The sequence below is a fragment of the Uloborus diversus genome, chromosome 1, assembly GCF_026930045.1.
Source record: "Uloborus diversus isolate 005 chromosome 1, Udiv.v.3.1, whole genome shotgun sequence".
Lineage (NCBI taxonomy): Eukaryota > Metazoa > Arthropoda > Arachnida > Araneae > Uloboridae > Uloborus > Uloborus diversus.
This window is the reverse complement of record NC_072731.1, coordinates 244,005,745-244,025,884: the sequence shown is the minus strand read 5'-3', so window position 1 is coordinate 244,025,884 and position 20,140 is coordinate 244,005,745.

Below are 20,140 nucleotides of genomic sequence, written 5' to 3'. Positions count from 1 at the left end.
TGTATTTTTGTAATATAGATCCAGTGAGATTTTTCTCAATGGTTTTTGTCCTATTTTTTCTCTTTGTATAGTAGTAATATGTTAAAATATATTCTTTTAACTCTTTTTATACTATGTGGAGTTCGACATAAGAGCTTTTAAGGAGGTTTTTTTTTAAAATCATGCAGTTTTTTTTTCCCTGTGAACTCAACAGAACAGCAGGAATTTAAATACAGATAATAGGTGAAGCAACTCCATTCAAAACAAAAAGCATTACTAATGGGATTGTTTCCTTCAGTCAAAAGTAGTGCTTTTAGTCTCTGAAATTGATAGAATAAGTAAAAAAATAACATGGGCCCAGACAATACTTTCATTTTATTTTTTAATTAATTTTTTAAAATGTCCGATTTTTTCAAACAAGGCTTGGTCTTGATGACGTCACAAATGATGCTCTTTGGCGCATCTTTCTATCACGTTTCCACGTTATGAAAATCAAGAAGCGAATTAAAATTGCGCTTTACGCTTGCTATCAACCATATCGTTGCCAATACACGTGAGTAAAGATGCAAATTAAATATTTTTTCTGTGAATGGCAATACTGAAGGGCATTTCATCAGTTGTGATGTCATCGGCAGAAGCGTAAACAATGAAAACGCACCGATTTAAGTAATTTTTTTTAAAGTTTAAACTTAAACAAATTATTTAAAAAATGGTCAGATCCTCTGTTTTTAAGCATGCTCTTTCAGAAAAAAATACTTTTAAATTTTTGGAAACGACTCCATTATCACCCAGTTGCGCAGCCTGGGGAGGGGGGGGGGGTGAGTTTAAAACCCTTCCCAGGAATCCTCAGTTTCCTCTGTTTTGACATGTAGTGCCAATCCTAATACGGTAGTTTTTTGCATATGATGTCAGTTATGACCAAAAACGTAATTTATGGCTGCGCAGTGCTGCTATTCACTGCAGAGTCTCTGGATGGAATAACTGGGCTGTGGTAACTTACTGCTCAATACCCATTCCAAGCTATGCGTTCAATTTCGAGTTGAACTTGAACCGCACCATGTCTTTGGACTCTCGATGAAATTTGCCTCCTGCTCGGCTATTCCCTATTCCAGACTAATGAGTCAAAACAAGGACGAAACTGCAGTCTCTGGATGGGACAACCCAGCTGTCAGAATATTGCAGATAGTTCTGCCTTAGCCCTGGCTTAGGGATGGTAACTTAGTGCTCTACTGAAATACTTCCTCTTTCAACTTCACGTATTATGTGTAACCGTAAGAATAAGAGCAACATGAGAAGAAAAAGATTTAAATGGTTTCAATTTTAAATGTAAGAGTTCTTGAAAAACAAAGAAAAAAGAATGATCTTTGCAGTCCATTGAGACATTTTAGTAAATTTAAAATCAGCATCAGAAAAAAAGACTATTAAATAAAGCCATCCCATTTGATGAAAGTGACCAGTTATGGAAAAAAGAATCAAACTTTCCTATATACATGTTTTTCCTTTTTTTTTTTTTTTTTGAGCAATCACATTGCTTATTGTTCTCACTTGACGGTTTTGAATTCCTATGATTTTATTTTCCCCTCGCTTCCTTCTGCAGCATCACCGTCGACCGGCCTCACGATGCTGCTCCTCCAGGTTGCGTTCATATCCTACACACATACGCATAAACACACACCTACACACACACACACCCTCATGCCTGCACACAGACGCAAAAGAACAAGCCTACACACACACTCATGCCTGCACACAGACACAAACACACCGCCTACACATACACGCATACACACACACTCATGCCTGGACACAAACACACACGCCTACACACACACTCATGCCTGCACACAGACACAAACACACCGCCTACACATACACGCATACACACACACTCATACCTGCACACAGACACAAACACACACGCCTACACACACACTCATGCCTGCACACAGACACAAACACACCGCCTACAGACACACAAAACACACACACACATGCATACACACACACACTCATGCCTGCACACACAGATAAACACACACATACACACACAAAACGCACACACACACGTGATTGCGAAAAACATAATTTGAATTCAAGATGTCAAAATTCAAATTATTTTTTTTTTTTTTTTTTTAATTTTGGATGGCATTGAAGTACTTTCACTGGGCAAAAAGTCTACAAAACTGCAACCATGGTACTTAAGCTAAACTAAATGATTTTTTTTTTGTAAACAAATTCAAAATTTCTGTTTACTTTAGTAGTAAAAATATTATTAAGAGTTCGATGCAACTTCAAACTTTCTTTAAATAACGACACAGTTCTTGAGAAAACACGGGAGATTTATTTACAACTATGTACAAGAAATATCGTTAACATCTGCTAAATTTACCATAGCAATTAGGCAAATATCAATTAACACTGTAAACTCAATGGTAACACAGGTATTTACATCAAAATACGCAAAAACACGGTGCAAAGGCTCATGCACACTTTCCAGCCAACGGCTGATACTAGACTCCACAGTTAGAAAGCAAACTGACTCTCTCTCATTCACAAAACGCCCGGCTATTTATAATTCTAGTGAAGACTCGACAAAATTCTACAACTTTCTACCAATATATATATTTCTAATATTTTCTTTTTAATCATTCACGAATCTTATCGGGGGACCATATACGTCGTTCGAATGTAAGGGGGTTGTATGTTCATTACAAGAAACTATTTACAGGTTAAGTTACTTCGATAATTTTAGATGAAAATCAATGAAACAAACGCCAAAATTAGCCAGATTACAACAATTTAATAAGAAAAACAATTACTACATACAAAATTTGTAACATTTTTCATTTAAAAAAAAGTTTATTTTTGTTAATTTTTCTATTTTAAAAAAGAAAGAAAGAAAGGCAAACAATTGTTTCATCAGTTTCACAAGGGGCAATCTGGAAAGTTTTAATGCTGTGCACTTACAAAAGAAAAACACTTTATCCCTAATTTTTTCTGCCATTTCAATTTTGTTCACTGATCGTCCCATGTAAGATTACCGAATTTAATGTTCTTTATATTGGAGCAAATCTTTATATTACATTTAGAACGCCATTCGCACTCTGGACACGTTCCCGAAAACAAACATTACAATGATACCATACTAAAAAGAACATTTTAGTTCGATGATTGGTATTGCTAGCAGATTCGAACGGGATGTTTCGTTCCATCGGGGAAAAAAAACAATAAATTTAATAAAACCAATGCAGTCTCTTTGGAATACAAAAGATTCCCCAAAATGTGGAAAGAATTCTGAAACTGGAAATCAATGTTATCAACTTGCTGCATGCTATCATAACGCTGTAAAGTAGCATATGTTCGAAGTTTTAATAATTTATCACGAGTTAATACTAGAAGATACGTACGCCATTTTGAATAAATGATGAGTTATTTGGATAAAATGATATGCTTCTTTTATTTTGTTAATTTCAATTTGTTATATTTATTTATTTATTTATTTCTAATCATCCTTGTTACTTCCTTTTACAAAAAAGGAAGTATTGTATTCGCGAAAAAATTTTCACTCAAAAATCGCCCTTAATTTCCATTTTGCTCACCCCCAAATGAATGTTGAGTTTTTTTTTTCGATTCGACCACATGCGGAAAAGTGCCTAAGAATGTATAGACACGCGAAATATCCATTTTGACCATCACCGAGGTAATTACAACGACTTTTCTCGTGACGTATGTGTGTATGTGCGTATGTGCGTATGTGCGTATGTATCTCGCATAACTCAAAAATGGTATGTCCTAGAAAGTTGAAATTTGGTACATAGACTCGTAGTGGGGTCTAGTTGTGCACCTCCCCTTTTGGTTGCTTTCGGATGTTCCTAAGGGGGTCTTTTGCACCTTTTTGGGGGGAAATCATTGTTAATATCAATGCAAACTTAAGTGGTGTTACAATTTGGCGGACACTTGGCGATATATCGCCAGTCTTTTGGTCGCCAAGTTTTGTCGCCAACTTGGCGGAAAATTTGGCGATTTTTTTTTATCTGGTTTTAATTTGGCCATCGTTTTTAATATTTAGAGATTAAACTATTGAATCACATTAAAATTGCCAATAATGGGAAAATGACATTAAAATGGAGTAAAAGGAAGTCATGTGAGGCACACATCAGCTCGTTTATTATTGGTATCAGTTTGGTTAGTCATTTATTAGTTGCTTTTGTTTTGAATCTTTAAAATGAAAAGATCGGAAAATATCCATCTTTTAAATTTTAAAGCAGTGGTTCATAACCTTTTCAACACTGAGCACCACTTGGACCTTTTCTACTCGTAAGAGCATCTCATAAGATTAGAGATGTAAAATTTCCGGAAATTTTGAAGTGATGAAAAAGAAAACGTTTTTTTTTCTGGAAATTGGAAAAAATGGAGAGTTGGATTTTTTATGAATAAAAATAGGGTTTCTTAATTTTTCTTGGAACGCATAAAGGGTTAAGCATTAAAAAAGATATGCAATTCAGGCATCTTCTTTTTCTGCTTGACAGAAATACACAAATATAAGTTTCCTTAGAAAAAAATAACCTTTTTGTGTTTTATAACCGTGAGTTTTCTTGGCCAAACACGAGAAATAAGACAAATCGTTGGTTCAACCAATAATATTGGGTAAGGTGTATCTACTCATAACAATTAGGTTTTTTTATCTTAGATTGCCTTTGAAACTTGAAATAGTAATAGCAATCATTGGCATTCAAACATGATTGATATTGTTTGAAAGAAAAATAAGTATGATTCTCCCTTGGAATGTAACTTTACTGTCTGAAAATGAAAGCTTTGGAGTTTTGATTTTTTCCAATCCAGTCTTAATCCAAATCCAAACTAAATTGTTTTTCCTTTATCCTTCCAACAGAAACCCCAAACCAAAACTGCGTAATGGTTTCTAAAGCTGAACCAAAACTCACGCTGGAGTTTCTGTTAACTATACGGCCGTGGTAAGAACAGTAGTAAAAGTAGTCATACCTGCACTTTTGAACAAAATTGAGTTATTGTAACCAAGTTGTTCTCTGTTTCGTATTTTGCTTAATGAATGAAATGTTTTAGTGTCATTTTATCGAGAACTATTTTTTAGAAAAATTCTGAAAAAAAAAAAAATTTCTGAATCAAATATATGGAAGAGACAAACTCTAAAACGCACTATCTCAGTTTGAGCTCAACTGCAGATTCCACTTCTGTTCTTAGCACGGCAGAGTATGCAGAAATTTTTTTTAAGTGGTGCTTAATTTACTTCTATGTAAATTTATAATGATTAAATTCTGTATTTTTTCAAAACTATTAATTTAAGTTTAAGTTTTGTTCTGTGTTATGTAAAAGTTGAGTTGTTCAGTGGAATGTTAAATTTAATAATAAAATATATATTAGGGTGTCCCCCCCCCCTCCCAAAAAAACGAAAGTCGTCTTTTCAAATCGCAAATCCTCTTATATTTTTCTTTAAAGGGAAAAAAAATTAAAAAATAAAAAAAAAAAAAGTTTCATACAATTTGAACAATGGCAACCCCCTGCGGGCATGCACCTGAAAGTGTAAACCAACACTGTGTACTAGGTCGAATCGAAAAAATATTTCTTCGGAAGTTTGAAACTTCATGTTTATAAAACGTTGCCTCTAGCCGCACATGTGCAACAAAAATATCTATCCAAATCAAAAAATAGTTAGGTGTCGAGCAGGCCTAAAATTTGTAATTTTCTTCAAAAAATTGATTTAATTTCTCTATATATTTTTGAAAATGTGAGGTAAATTTTAAGAAGTTATCAAGGTTAAAGGATATAAACAATAGAGTCGATAATAGCGTTAAATAGCAATTTTTGCTCTCTTGCGATATTTAAGTCTCCTACATGGTACTCAAAATATGGATCTTTTGAATTTTAAGTTTAATTTTTTATTTTAAACATTTATTTTTTTTATTATTAATTTGCAAATGTTGATTTGAAATGTGTTCGCTAATAATTTTTGGACTTGATATTTTATTTTTTGAATGTATGTGTAATTTTTTAAATGGTAAATCAAAAAAAAAAAAAAATCAGTTTTTTGAAGAAAATTATAAATTTTAGGCCTCCTGATGTACACCTATATATTTTTCGATTTGGATAAATATTTTTGTGGTTCACGTGAGGCTATAGAGGCAACTTTTTTTATCAACATGAAATTTGAACTTCCAAAAAAAAATCTTATTTGGCCTAATACACAGGGCTGGTTTACACTTTCAGGCGCAAGTTGTCACGGGTAGCCGTTGTTTAAATTATATGAAACGTTTTTACAGTTGTTTTAATCTGAAGGAAAAATATAAGAGGAAGTGCGATTTGAAAAACCGATGTTAATTTTTTTAGGACACTCTAATAAATAAATAAATATATAATTGATACTATTGAGATAATTTTGTGGGAAACATTTTATTTTTTGAGCAAAAAGTATTAAACGCTCGTTGATGTATGTATGCAAATTTTATTATCATACAACAACTTGCATTATCAAAGTTAGAGAGTATTTTAACATACGAGGATGGGGGAGAGGAAATAACATCAATTTAAGTATGAAACCTACTAAAATTATCCCTTTTTGCTGAAAATTTCAGTTAAAACTTCCTAAAAAGTTGAAAAAATTCAATTTTTTCAATTTTTCCGAATTGGAAATAAACCCTTTCGAAAGAAAAACGTTTTTTTTTTCCTTTTTTTTCCGAAATTTTCCAGTTTTTTCGGGCTGTTTTCATCTCTACCTAAGATATAAATAACACTTTCGCAACAATAATAGTGAATGAAATGAGATGAGAGAGAATTCAAAACTTGTCTTCGATAAATTTGAGTACAACTACACTGCCGTGCTAAGCCAACAACATTAGACTGGGTCTAGGGGGTGTTGGCTAAGTACAGATGTGGTATCTGCACATTTTGTAAAAATGGAGTTACTATCACCAGGTGATCATCTCAACTTTTTTGGTGATTTGTGAACGCGAAATACTCGTATTAAAAAAAAGTTACGGCAAAAAAAGTGGTATCTGCATATTTTGTGTAGTTTGCTAAAGCAATTTGAACGTAAGTGACAAATACTAAGCCTTTAAAGTAGTATCTGCGCAGTTACAGTTTTTTTCCTCAATAATTACGTAGATACAACTTTTATACCTTAGTAAAGCAGCATATTTAATAATGTAGCAGTTTACTGTAACAGAGTATTAAAATTAGTTTACCTTTGAATAGTTGTACAGAGGTCGATGATAAAATCTAATACAACACTGCATAAATGTTCAAGTAAATATTTAGTTTTTTCTATTTCAATTTTTATTTAAAATGCAAATTCTTAAAAATAAAATGCATGTAAAAAAAATGTCCGAAAATTTGAAAATGATATTTTTCAGAAGGCAGATTTTATTATATTTGTATTAATAAAATAAAGCGACAGCGAAACCCAAATAAAGCAGATGTTTTCAGTATTATTTACATTAGGCGCGTTTTACTGAACTATTTTTGTCTTATCTGTGCAGATATCCTTAAAAATGACTAGTAATAGTCACTTACAGTGAAATTAACCTAGTATATGAAAAGGTTTTGAAGAGAAATTTGTCGTAACTACATTCATTAATTTTAAATAAATACTTTTACAAAAATACGCTCTTACGTAGGTTAGATAAGTTATTTACGAAACGACAACCACAAGTTGAACATTTAATTAAGTCACAAATAAAAAAAACTAGTTGTAAAACTTTAATCATCAAATTATCATTTTTATCTCTACTGCAGATACCACATTTGTGCTTAGCACGGCAGCATAAAAATGATATAGATTAATTAACCACCAGTTGAAAACCACTTTTGTAAAGGGATCAAATAACAGAATTTTGCTGCAGTATTCTATTTCATGGTATGCAGCATTAAGGAGCTATCGACTAAGGTAAAAAGTAATTAACCAAACACTGTTAAGTACTGAATTATTCTAGAACAGTGTTTCTTTTGATTAGTGGAACCCTTTGTCCACTTTTTCCGTGGAAACTCTGGTTTTTCTTCAATCGTGCAGTTTGACTGCAACATACTGAAGCAGGTTTACTAGCTTGCAATAAAAACGAAGGTTATTTCAAATAATAAGTCTTTAAAAATTAACTCCTTCTACTAATGATTTAAATTAATAAAGTCATTTGGGACGGGCTCCAAGATTTCTGTGTACGCCCCTGCATGAACTTATGTTAGGATTTACGGATGAAAGTTGATTAGTAAGTCTGTTGTTGTACTTTATTAATTACTAGTGGTAGTGACTTTGCCCGTAGTAGAAAATCATAAGGTCATTTGGTTTGCCTGTATATTTACAAATAATGGATGATGAATAACTCGCCGATCTGCTATGCTCATTTGCTCGCCCATCTTTGTGGTAATTTACTCGTCCACGTTATGATAATTTTCTCGATAATTTTTTTTAAAATTGGAATAGAAAAGAACAAAATCGAATTTTAGAAAAATCGCTTCGAGGTGCACATCTCCATGCTACTTACAAACTAATTCTGTGCCAAGTTTCATGAAAATTGGCAGAACGGTCTAGGCGCTTTGCGCGTCACAGAGATCCAAACATCCAGACAGAGAGACTTTCAGTTTTATTATTAGTAAATATTTTCTTATTGCTGTTGACACAGAAGCTGAGAATATCGGTTTATACTATATATATATATATATATATATATATATATATATATATATATATATATATATATATAGTTACAGAAGGTAAAAAGCACCAACAGCAGTTCTTGTGATAACTGCAAAATGCTCATACCTTAAACCACTCCAGAATCTCAATAAAAGCATTAATTTAATGTGTTTCGAGGATGTATCAAATATCGTTTCAATTTAAGTTTTTATTCTATAACTGACAAAATTTTTAATCGAGTATAAACAACACATTTATTTTAAATTAACAATTCATTTTGATGTTTCTTTTCCTGCTTATTCGGGAAAAAATTTTTAAAAACTTTCCTTAAACCGCTTTTTTTCGGTATTTTTAAACAACAATTTAAAAAAAAAAACCTCTGACAAGACTCAGGTAACCCCTGAGTGGTCCCCATGGAAACCTTGATTTCCGCGGAACACAATAAAAAGCCGAAAAATATTGTTTACTAGCAAAAAATACCCGGCGTGTGTATGTGTTCCCTGGGTCAGAAATAGTTGTGAGAAACAATCGCTACTTTCTTTCGTTTTCTGTTTTTTTAACTGAAAGAACTCAAAATACACCGCTTTGACGTGGTTAAAAATCGAACTTCTTCCTTACTCATAAACGTAAAATAGCAATAAGTATAAAGAACGAACGAGTATTCATTTAGAAACGAAAGCACGAATTGAAGCATATATAAAATTTGAAGAATTCCCAAAATGCAAACTAACAAAAACAAAGATCACTAAAAAGAACGTGCACTTTATTTAATTAAATAGTACACAAACACAAAAGAAAAAAAAAGCTCTCTACTATGTTTCCCTAGGTGTGCAAAAAGTAGAGTTTCCAAATGTTTAAATGATTTTAAACTCATGTTTGTTCCAGAGAAGCCTTGATTCAAAATTTTCAATATGATTACTTTAAATATTGCTGTTGTTAGGCAACGAATTTTCGTAACAATGGGTTTTATATTTAATCATTCAATAAGGTAATTACATGACATTTACTGTTTTCCATCATAATCTTTTTAAACTAAGTTTTTTAGGAATAAATTACAGCCTAAGTTGTTCCCTGATAATGTAGCTATCTATGGTGAAAAAATGGTTAAAATCGGTCCAGTAATTTTGAAGATTACCCCGGACATACATACATAGAGAAGCAGCCATTTATGTATAAAGATTAAATGTTATATTGAAACGCTATTTAAAAATATTTCTTACATTTACATCAACAGTTAATCGTAAAAAGAAATAAAAGGGTATTCCAAAATTGTTTCAGTTCCAATTTCGTTACAAATTATTACTTAAAAAGTATAAACGCTCAACTATTCGTTCAAATGCTGCATTGCTTTTCTACGGTAAGTTTTAGAATGTAATAAACGAGCTGATGTGTGCATCACATGACTTCCTTTTACTTGAATTTAATGTCATGTTCTCATTATTGGCAATTTTAATGTGATTCAATTGTTTACTCTCTAAATATCACCAACAGTGGCCAAATTAAAATCAAATTTAAAAATTTTAAAAAAATCGCCAAATTTGTCGCCAAGTTGGCGACAAAACTTGGTGACCTAAAGACTGACGATATATCGCCAAGTGTCCGACAAATTATAACACCACTTGATTTTACATCAAAATTAACAATGATTTTCCCCCAAAAAATGGAAAAAGACCCCCTCAGAAACATCCGAATGCAACCAAAATTGAAGGTGCACAACTAGGTTCCACTAAGAGTCTACGTACCAAATTTCAACTTTCTAGGACATACCGTTTTTGAGTTATGCGAGATACATACGCACATACATACGTACATACAGACGTCACGAGAAAATTCGTTGTAATTAACTCGAGGGTTGTCAAAATGGATATTTTGAGTGTCTGTAGGTTCCTTTGCATATATCCACGTGTGGTCGGGTCGAAAAAAGAACTCAACATTCATTCGTTGGTGAGAAAAATGGAAATTAAGGCCGATTTTTGAGTGAAAATTTTTTCGCGAATACAATACTTCCTTTTTTGTAAAAGGAAGTAAAAATAAACACATCTTATTTCTAACATAATCGAAACGCATTATCATTTTTAAAAAACAAAAAGTTTTTTTAGAATCCTTTTAAAATGATTTCTTGATACGTCACAAAATAAAATGTGCAAGTTTTATGCGGTTTTGTTTGCGTTTACTACAAAAGTCGGAATAAGAACTGATAATGTTGACATGTTTTGCAATAAAAATATTTTCTTTGTAATTTTGAATTCAATAAAAATGTATTGAAGAGAAGATTTTAGCGGATTGAGAGAGATAGAGAAATAAATATTTATTAAATAATATTGTGGCGCCATCTAGTACAAAGTGCTATCATTAAGGAGTAAAATAAAACTTTCTTATTGCAGACTTTAAAACATTTTTTTGAATTCAGGAACAAATGCGGAAGTCGCATCTTCATAGTCCAAAGTATGTGTCCCAAAGAAACTGTAAGTGACAGACTCCCCCCCCCCTCCCCCATCCAACATACTTCTTTGATGGTTTTCCTTTTTAATTTTATCAATGGTTATGAAGCTTTTTTAGTGGATCTTAAAAAAACTCATACGGGCTTATGGGAGTGACGAGAGGAGGTCTATGGTAGCGCGGGATGCCCAGGTGAAAATGGCGTCGGACTCATAACTAGGGGGAGGGTTCGTGGTTCGATAACAGTCGGTCGAAAATCCACCGAGTACGCTAAGGGTGAATGGTGCACGTTAACTATGTTTGTGGTCACAAATTCCTCTTGTTGTGATAGGTTAGGAGGGCCCTGGGGTGTAGAGTGTTCAGTGCTAGGTGAAAAGGAAAAAAAGTTATGCCGTTTTGTGAAAGTAGCAGAAAATCAGACAAATCTCTCTCCATTCTAGATATATTGGAAACATTACTTTCAAGGCATTTCCTATGCTTTAATGTCTAAGATTTCGTGGTTCTATATTTAAATCTTTTAATCTTTTCTGAATCAATTATTTAAATAACTGCTTTTATATTCTTTTTAATTCTTCTGATAAATTTTAGGTTTATTTTTGTTAATCATGAAATGTATAATAAAGATTGCGTAAAATGTGGATCTGTTTGGCTAATTGTTTGGAATTTGTTCCAACCAAGAGTAATCCAAAATAGACTAAGGTGGTAATGTCTGCTGAACCTGGCAACTCTGCATATAACTTTTACACCCTCCCCCCCCCCCCCCTTCCCACGAAGAAAAAAATTCTGTCTTTATTATTGAGCGATATGAGTGTATATTACATCGCAATTTTTAGAACAAGTTGAAATAATAAGTTTAATAATAAGTAAGTAATAATAAGTTTGGTGGGATATAAGGTCCTCTAAAAACGAAATAAAACCTTTATTCAACTGCTTGGGATTCTCAAAAAATATTTATAAATTCAGTCATCTATCATTTCCATATTTTATCTCTCTCCGCTTTCAAACTGAGAAATTCAAAGCATCAATAGAAAAAAAAATCATTATTACAAAACGTATTCATGGGCTAAGAAAAAACAAGAAACTGTCAAAAAATCCGAAAACTTTTAATTCATAAACTTTGACTTTGGTTTAGCAGCGAGAGACATTCAAAATATTTAAACAATTGTTTCTAAAAAATTAAAAAGAAAAAAATATCATAAAAATTCTTTTTTCATATTTATAAATCGGGACTACTGCAGAAGTTTATGGTTTTAGCAACAGAAAAACGGTATTTCCCTCGGAAAGTTTTAGAAATTGAAGTTCCACAAGAGTGCAAAGGCATGCAAAATAATTGAAGATGAATTATGTTCCCAAGCCGATTATTTTGTATAAAATTAATAAGCTTGAAAGAACAAATTTAAACAGAAAATAAGTCAAAAGGCATCTTTTTATCTACTTTTCTGTAACTTCAACGATACGACAAGACCCTCCTGGTTTCTTACGTTGACCAGAGTTGGCTTGACTTAAATCTTCACTTATTACCTTAAGTCGGAATTATGAAATATTGGACCAAAAATGTTGATATTTGGTACACAGTGTATGTACTATTGTAAAGGGTATCTTATAGACAAAATTTTGAGTTTGTAGGAGAAAAATTAAAAGAGTTATGGCTCGTCCAATATTCTGGACTTATATTTTTGAAATCAATATTTCATATACAAAAACGATAAAATAACAAACTTCATTATAAAATGTTCTACAAACAATTATAAAATATAATATAAGCGTTTGAAACGATTAATTAAAGATTATATAATTTTTACAGGAAAAAAACCTCGCTTTTCAGATGAAAATCCATGGTTGGAAAAATGAGCCACTCTCTACCTCTCAATCCTTATATGTCAGTGTTGTCAATCCCAAAACGAAAAATTATTACACAGATTATAATAAGTAGAATGTAAATAGTCAACTACAAAAAAAAATCAACTAAGTTAAATCAATTATTAAATGATTAGCAGCTGTTTAAAGTGTATGTCCGGTATACCGGACACCAGGTCTGAAGGGGTTAACAACATTGCAATTAATGAAGAGTTCTAATTAGTTTTGAGAGATTCAATGGCCGATCTGAACGTTTTCAAACTGACAACGCCGAAATTAGCTTGCGTGAATTGAATGAAAAATATTTAAATTATTTATGAACCCTGCTACACATGTTACGTTTTTAGCAAGCAAACAACTTGGTTTCGTGTTGATTGCTTTCAGGTGCTATAGTCACAGCTCATTTTCAAAAAAAATATTTCAGGTAATAAATAATATTTCGTGCTGAAGTGCATTTTTGATTTTCAATCCGACATAACTGGAGTTTTCATTTCTGTAGGAGTTCGTTTGATAATTTGTTTTGGGCGTGGTCGTTTGTCTACTGAAATAAAAATAATTAATTGGATGTGAAGTGTGAATTCAGATGTCTTTTTGGAATTAGAATTCAGAGAGCAAAAGCACAATTTATGGAAACACGTATATTTTTCGCATCACGTAATAAATGGATACATTTTGTCAACTAAAGAACCTTCATGAACGGAAGATTGTATTACTCGTTAAAAAGAAAAGCAAAAAAAAAACGAGCTGATGTGTGCATCACATGACTTCCTTTTACTCCAATTCAATGTCATTTCCCCATTTTTGGCAATTTTAATGTGATTCAATAGTTTACTCTCTAAATATCACCAACAGTGGCCAATTTAAAACCAAATTTTTTTAAAAAAAGCCAAATTTTTCGCCAAGTTGGCGACAAAACTTGGTGACCAAAAGACTGGTGATATACCGCCAAGTGTCCGACAAATTATAACACCACTTGACTTTACATCGAAATTAACAATGATTTCCGCCCAAAAAGGGGCAAAAGACCCTTTAGAAACACCCGAATGCAACCAAAAGGGGAGGTGTTAGACCCCACTAGGAGTCTACGTACCAAATTTCAACTTTCTAAGACATACCGTTTTTGAGTTTTGCGACATACATACGCACATACATACGTACATACAGATGTCACGAGAAAACTAGTTGTAATTAACTCGGGAAACGTGCAAATGGATATTTCGGGCGTCTATACGTTCTTTGGTACATATGTATGTATGGTCGGGTCGAAAAAAAACTCAATATTCATTTGTGTGTGAGCAAAATGTAAATTAAGGCCGATTTTTGAATGAAAGTTTTTTCGCGAAAACAATACTTCCTTTTTTGTAAAAGGAAGTTAAAAAAAAGAATTATTAATAACGCATTAGTATTGTAACGGATTCGGTGCGACTTCCACTTTCTTGAAATGAAGACAAAATTCTTGATAAAAACACAGGAAATTTATTTACACTATGTACAGGAAAGATCTTCAACAACTGCTAAATTATTCATCAGCAATTAAGCAATTATCACACAACACCCTAAACTCAACGTTTACACACGTATTTACTTCCAAATACGAAAACAACACAGCGAAATGCTTCGCAATAAACAGAGCAAAAATGCTCTCCAGTTCGAAATATCAATCGAAACTCCCCGTTTATCCATCGCTAACGGCTTTTATAAACATCGAAGAATTTTCCACAACATTCTTTCTGCTTCGAGAAATGCGTAGACCGTTATCAAATTTTATCAATGAAAAGAAAAGGAAATAGGGGTCGTATACTTTAGCGGAATGAAAAGGGGTTGTATATTCATTACGGGAAACTATTTACAGGTTACGTTACTACAATAATTACTATTTACAGAATTTGTAACAGTATATATTTAACTTGCAAGCAGTGTGTCTGTACTGAACATAAAAACAAAGTCATACCCCATCAAAGGCAACCGATTTTTTGGGGCCGCCTGGTTTAAGTTCTAGTTAAGTTTTTGACTGACCACTATATCTATGGGCAGCAAACCGGGGTCCTTTCCCTGATCAACATTTTCTGAGGGTGATAAGTTTACCCTATTTTTGTGTTTTTTTATTGATTTTTGGTTAAAAAAAAAACTTGAAGAAAAATACACACATGGTCGGTAATTTCAAGTTTTTGATGTCGAATATCCAACCCTGAAAGGAGTTAAAATTAAGATTTTTCACCTTCATTTGTTTCCCTTTTCTTGTATTTACTTAAGTTACGGAATGCTCTGCTCCGCACACAAAATGAGCTGACGTGTGCATCACATGACTTCCTTTTTACACCACTTCAATATTATTTACCCTTTATTGCAAATTTTAATGTGATTCAATAGTGATCACCAACAGTGGCCCGATTGAAACCAAATTCCAAAAAAAAATCACCAAATTTGTCGCAATGTTGGCGACAAAATTTGGCGAGCAAAAGACTGGCGATATACCGCCAAGTGTCCGCCAAATTATAGCACCACTTGAGTTTGCATCGAAATTAACAATGATCCCCCCCCCCCAAAAGGGAGCAAAAGACCCCTTTAGAAACACCCGAATGCAACCAAAAGGAGAACTAGGCCTCACTAGCAGTCTACGTACCAAATTTCAACTTTCTGGGACATACCGTTCTTGAGTTATGCGGCATACATACGCACATACATACGTGCACACAGACGTCACGAGAAAAGTCGTTGTAATTAACTCGGGAAACGTCAAACGGATATTTCGGGCGTCTGTACGTTCTTAGGCACTTATCCACGTGTGGTCGGGTCGAAGAAAAAAACTCAACATTCATTCGGGGGTGAGCAAAATGGAAATTAAGGCCGATTTTTGAGTGAAAATTTTTTTGCGAATACAATACTTTCATTTTTGTAAAAGGAAGTAAAAATAATTTGAGTCAGCATCACAGCACCCCTGAAGTCGGCCCTTCTGGGTCCAAGGAAATGTTAATGTTTACAAGGTCTGATTACAGAGGGCCTCAAAAATGTGTTTGACCTGGGGTCCCTAAATATCTTAATCGATCCCTTTTCAAAGATTGGCATAACATAACACATTTTAACTGCAGAAATGTAATGCATATTCTGGTGTGATTTCGAATTGGTTGCAGCTGCACCAAAAAAAAAAAAAATGCTTTTATACATGCTACCACTATGGAAAGTTTTTTTTTTTTTTTTTTTTGGTGCTTGCTTGTTTGTTTTGTGCACAGTCAAATAATTCAGAAACCAGAACGAATTAAAGTTTTCTCGAAAGTTAAAGAAAAAGAATATGTATTATGATAAAACTATAAAAGAAGTACAACCATTCAGGGTGTTTTGAGCAACAATCTCTCGATTTTAAACCACCTCCAACACATTAGTTTGGGGGGGGGGGTAATTATTATTATTTGCTGACATAAAATGGAGTGTATACTCTAAAAGCGTTATATAGTGATACAAAATTAAGAAATTATACTTATGAAACCCATTTAAAATGAATTATTAACCTGGCTTAAATTTACCCTGCCATGTTCGGACAAGGTCACTTTGAGTCACGTCCAAAAATGCCATTCATTATAACTAATTACAATTAAAAGTAAATAAATTTAAAGCAGAATTTTTTTTTAGATATTTTTGTTTCAACAGAAACGAGCTAATGTGTGCATCACATGACTTCCTTTTACTCCAATTTAATGTCATTTCCCCATTATTGGCATATTTAATGTGATTCAATAGTTTACTCCCTAAATATCACCAACAGTGGCCACATTGAAACCAAATTTTAAAAATGAAAAAAAAATCGCCAAATTTGTCGCCTTGGCGACCAACTGGCGATAGATCGCCAAGTGTCCGACAAATTATAACACCACTTGAGTTTACATTGAAATTAACGATGATTTCCTCCAAAGAGGGGCAAAAGACCCCTTAAGAACATCTGAATGCAACCAAAAGGGAAGGTGCATAACTAAGCCTCACTAGGAGTCTACGTACCAAATTTCAACTTTTCAGGAAATTCCGTTCTTGAGTTATGCGACATACATACGTACATACAGACGTCACGAGAAAAATTCATGGTAATTAACTCGGGGGGTCGTCAAAATGGGTATTTCGGGCGTCTGTAGGTTCCTAGGCATATATCCACGTGCATTTTGGTCGAAAAAAAAACTCAACATTCATTCAGGGGTGAGAAAAATGGAAATTAATGCCGATTTTTGAGTGAAAATTTTTTCGCGAATACAATACTACTTCCTTTTTTGTAAAAGGAAGTAAAAAGGCGAAAAATATTTGTATTCATCGTTTAGCACTTTTACTTTAAAAAATTTTTACTCTAAAAAAAGTGGTCATTTATGAAATTGTTCATTTATCGGTCTCTGGTGAGTAAAGAATTTTTTTAATTTTGCCTTTTACCAGAGAACTGGAGAGTTAGTTATAGCTGAATCTGAGTTAATTTTTTTAGACAGTGTCCTTCATTTTTTCCTTTAGTCTAATACTGTTTGCAAATGGCGTGTCTAAGATGCAATGGTAGGATGCCTTGACATGATTGATGATGATTGATGAATTTAAAAAAAAAGAAACTTTCTACAAATGTGGGGGGAACGTGGATTATATATATATTTTTAATTCGAAGCAAACATGTGAATTTGAGCAATTCCACGGCAACAGACGTATCAACTGTTGCACAAAACATCTTATATAGACTCAAAGTACATTTGATCCTTGTTTGAACTTTATGAAGAACACGGATATCTTCGATATATAAAATTAAATTTTTCGTATCTCTAAAGACACTTTCGCTTAATGAGCCAAAAAATGTTACTTAAATATCGTTTCGAAAATCTTCAAAAACATTGCATTTTGCAGATGTAGAGTAATCCGAGCTTTTCGTGAAGTTCGTGCAATGAACCAACGATTTAACAGATTTCGAGTCTTTGCTGGGTGTTTTTGTGCAATAATTGATATGTCTCTTGAAATAGAACTAGGGGCCTCCGCTCCATAGTTCTCCGCCCCATTTTAGCAGGTACGTGACAGGAAATGTAATGTCCAAACATTACTAATGGATACATTGGGACATTGCACATAAACTTCAACGATTTTGGAAAAAAAAATCAATAATGCCGAAAGTAAAAAGATTAGAAATGAATATACTGTACTGCACTGCACTGAGAAAAAGGAAATTTGAAACTAATTGAGAATTAAAAATTTTAAGATGAATGTAATTAAAAAAAGGTGTGATTTTATCACAAGTGCATCAATTCAATGTTCCAAACTGCTCGCCGTTCAAAAGAACGGTCGTTAATTTTTTTGGTGAACGAACGAATCCGTTCATTTTGAGGGATCACAGTACCTTTCAAACAATTTCTTTTAATTTATATAAATTTTATATTTCTTTGAAACCATAACATGCATACTTATTTCGTAATCAATAATTTTTTTTCAAAAATTAAAAATATTGCCTATTTTTTTTTGAAAATTCAAAAAAATTGAGGAAAATTTGCACTTTTTAAAATTCCTAGGGCTTTTTTATTTTTGCACTAATTTAAAAAACGGTTTTTGCAAAACGATCACTATAATCATCTCTAACAATCTGTGCATTCGTTTGCTTATGAGTTTATTAGAAAATTTTCTGTGATTAATTATGTAAAAAGTCGAAGTTTTTTTTTTTTTTTTTTTTTAATTTGGATTTAAAAGTTTAACATGCTCTAAACATTAGAGTAATTTGTAAAATGCTTATCCAATGCACAGTTTTGTCAAATATGTTATCCCAATTCAAAAAGTATTACTTTAAAGCTGCATCTTTAATAGAAAAAAATCCTTAGAAATTCTAATGACATGAAAACACATAAAAACCATCATCGAGAAAAAGCAATTTGAAGTTTTTCTTTTGCATAAGAACACATAGGGAGCATGTCCTAAAACCACTCATAACTTTTTAAATATTTGAACTAAAGCATTGAAACTTTTTCCCTGTGTTCAGAATAGTTTTTCGTTTTGAAATAAGCAATAAAAAAATTTTTTGATCGTTTCATCATTTTTGAGGTACTGTAACCCCTTGAGGATTCGTTCTTTTTAACTCGTTCGTTGATGAACGACACATCCCTAATCTGTAGTAGTAATATACATTTTGCGTACAAAAATACCAGTTTTCCGATGTATTGACCAAATATAGTTGAGGTGATAGGGGGGGGGGGGAGGGGATACGTGAGACCAGTGGCGTAGTTAGGGTGAGGCGGGGGGGGGGGGCGGTTAGCCCCAGGCGGCACTTTTTTAGGGGCGGTAAATTTACCCTCAATATGTGGGAAACAAAAATGTATTTTCCCAAAAAGGATAGTATATTTTTAATCTATATCTGAAGGCAAAAAGAAAATCTCTTAGAAATATAAGTCTTTCATATCACTATCAGAACAAAATTTCTTAGATACCAAGCAAGAGTTTTTATTAATAGCATATCAGTACAATTCCTTGTTTTTCTCTGGGGGGATCGCAGAGGAAAATCGTGGAATCAGGAAGAAAACAATTAAGTTTTCCTAAATTTCGTTATAAGAAAAAGTTAACACTTGATTATATGAGAGTTTCTTGGAAACCTCCTAAAAAAAAAACTTTCCTTTTTCAACATCAGGAAAATGGTAGCAAGAGTAAAGGGAGGGGGAACGATCCTTCAAATCCCTGACAATTTTAGCAAATTCTTTCCGGGTTTTTTTGGCATCGGCCATTTGGAGAGAAACAATCGGCCATCCGCCATCTTTAAACAATTGGCGTCGATCATCTTTAAACAATTGGCATCGATCATCTTTAAACAATTGGCATCGATCATCTTTAAACAATTGGCATCGGCCATCTTTAAACAATTGGCATCGGCTATCTTTAAACAATCGGCATCGGCCATCTTTAAACAATTGGCATCGATCATCTTTAAACAATTGGCATCGGCCATCTTTAAACAATTGGCATCGGCCATCTTTAAACAATCGGCATCGGCCAAAAAATGCCATCGATCGAGCCTTAATTTTTATTTATCCTTTTTCTTTTCCTCTCAACTTGTTTAGCGTATAGTTTCATCTAAATTAACTGCTTTTAATATCCCTGTAAGAACTTCCGCGCAAATATGTTTCTCTTTGTAATGAAATCCGACTTTAAAATATATATATATATTTATATATGTATATATTTATCAATTTTACATTTTCCTCGAGGATTGCGTGGGAA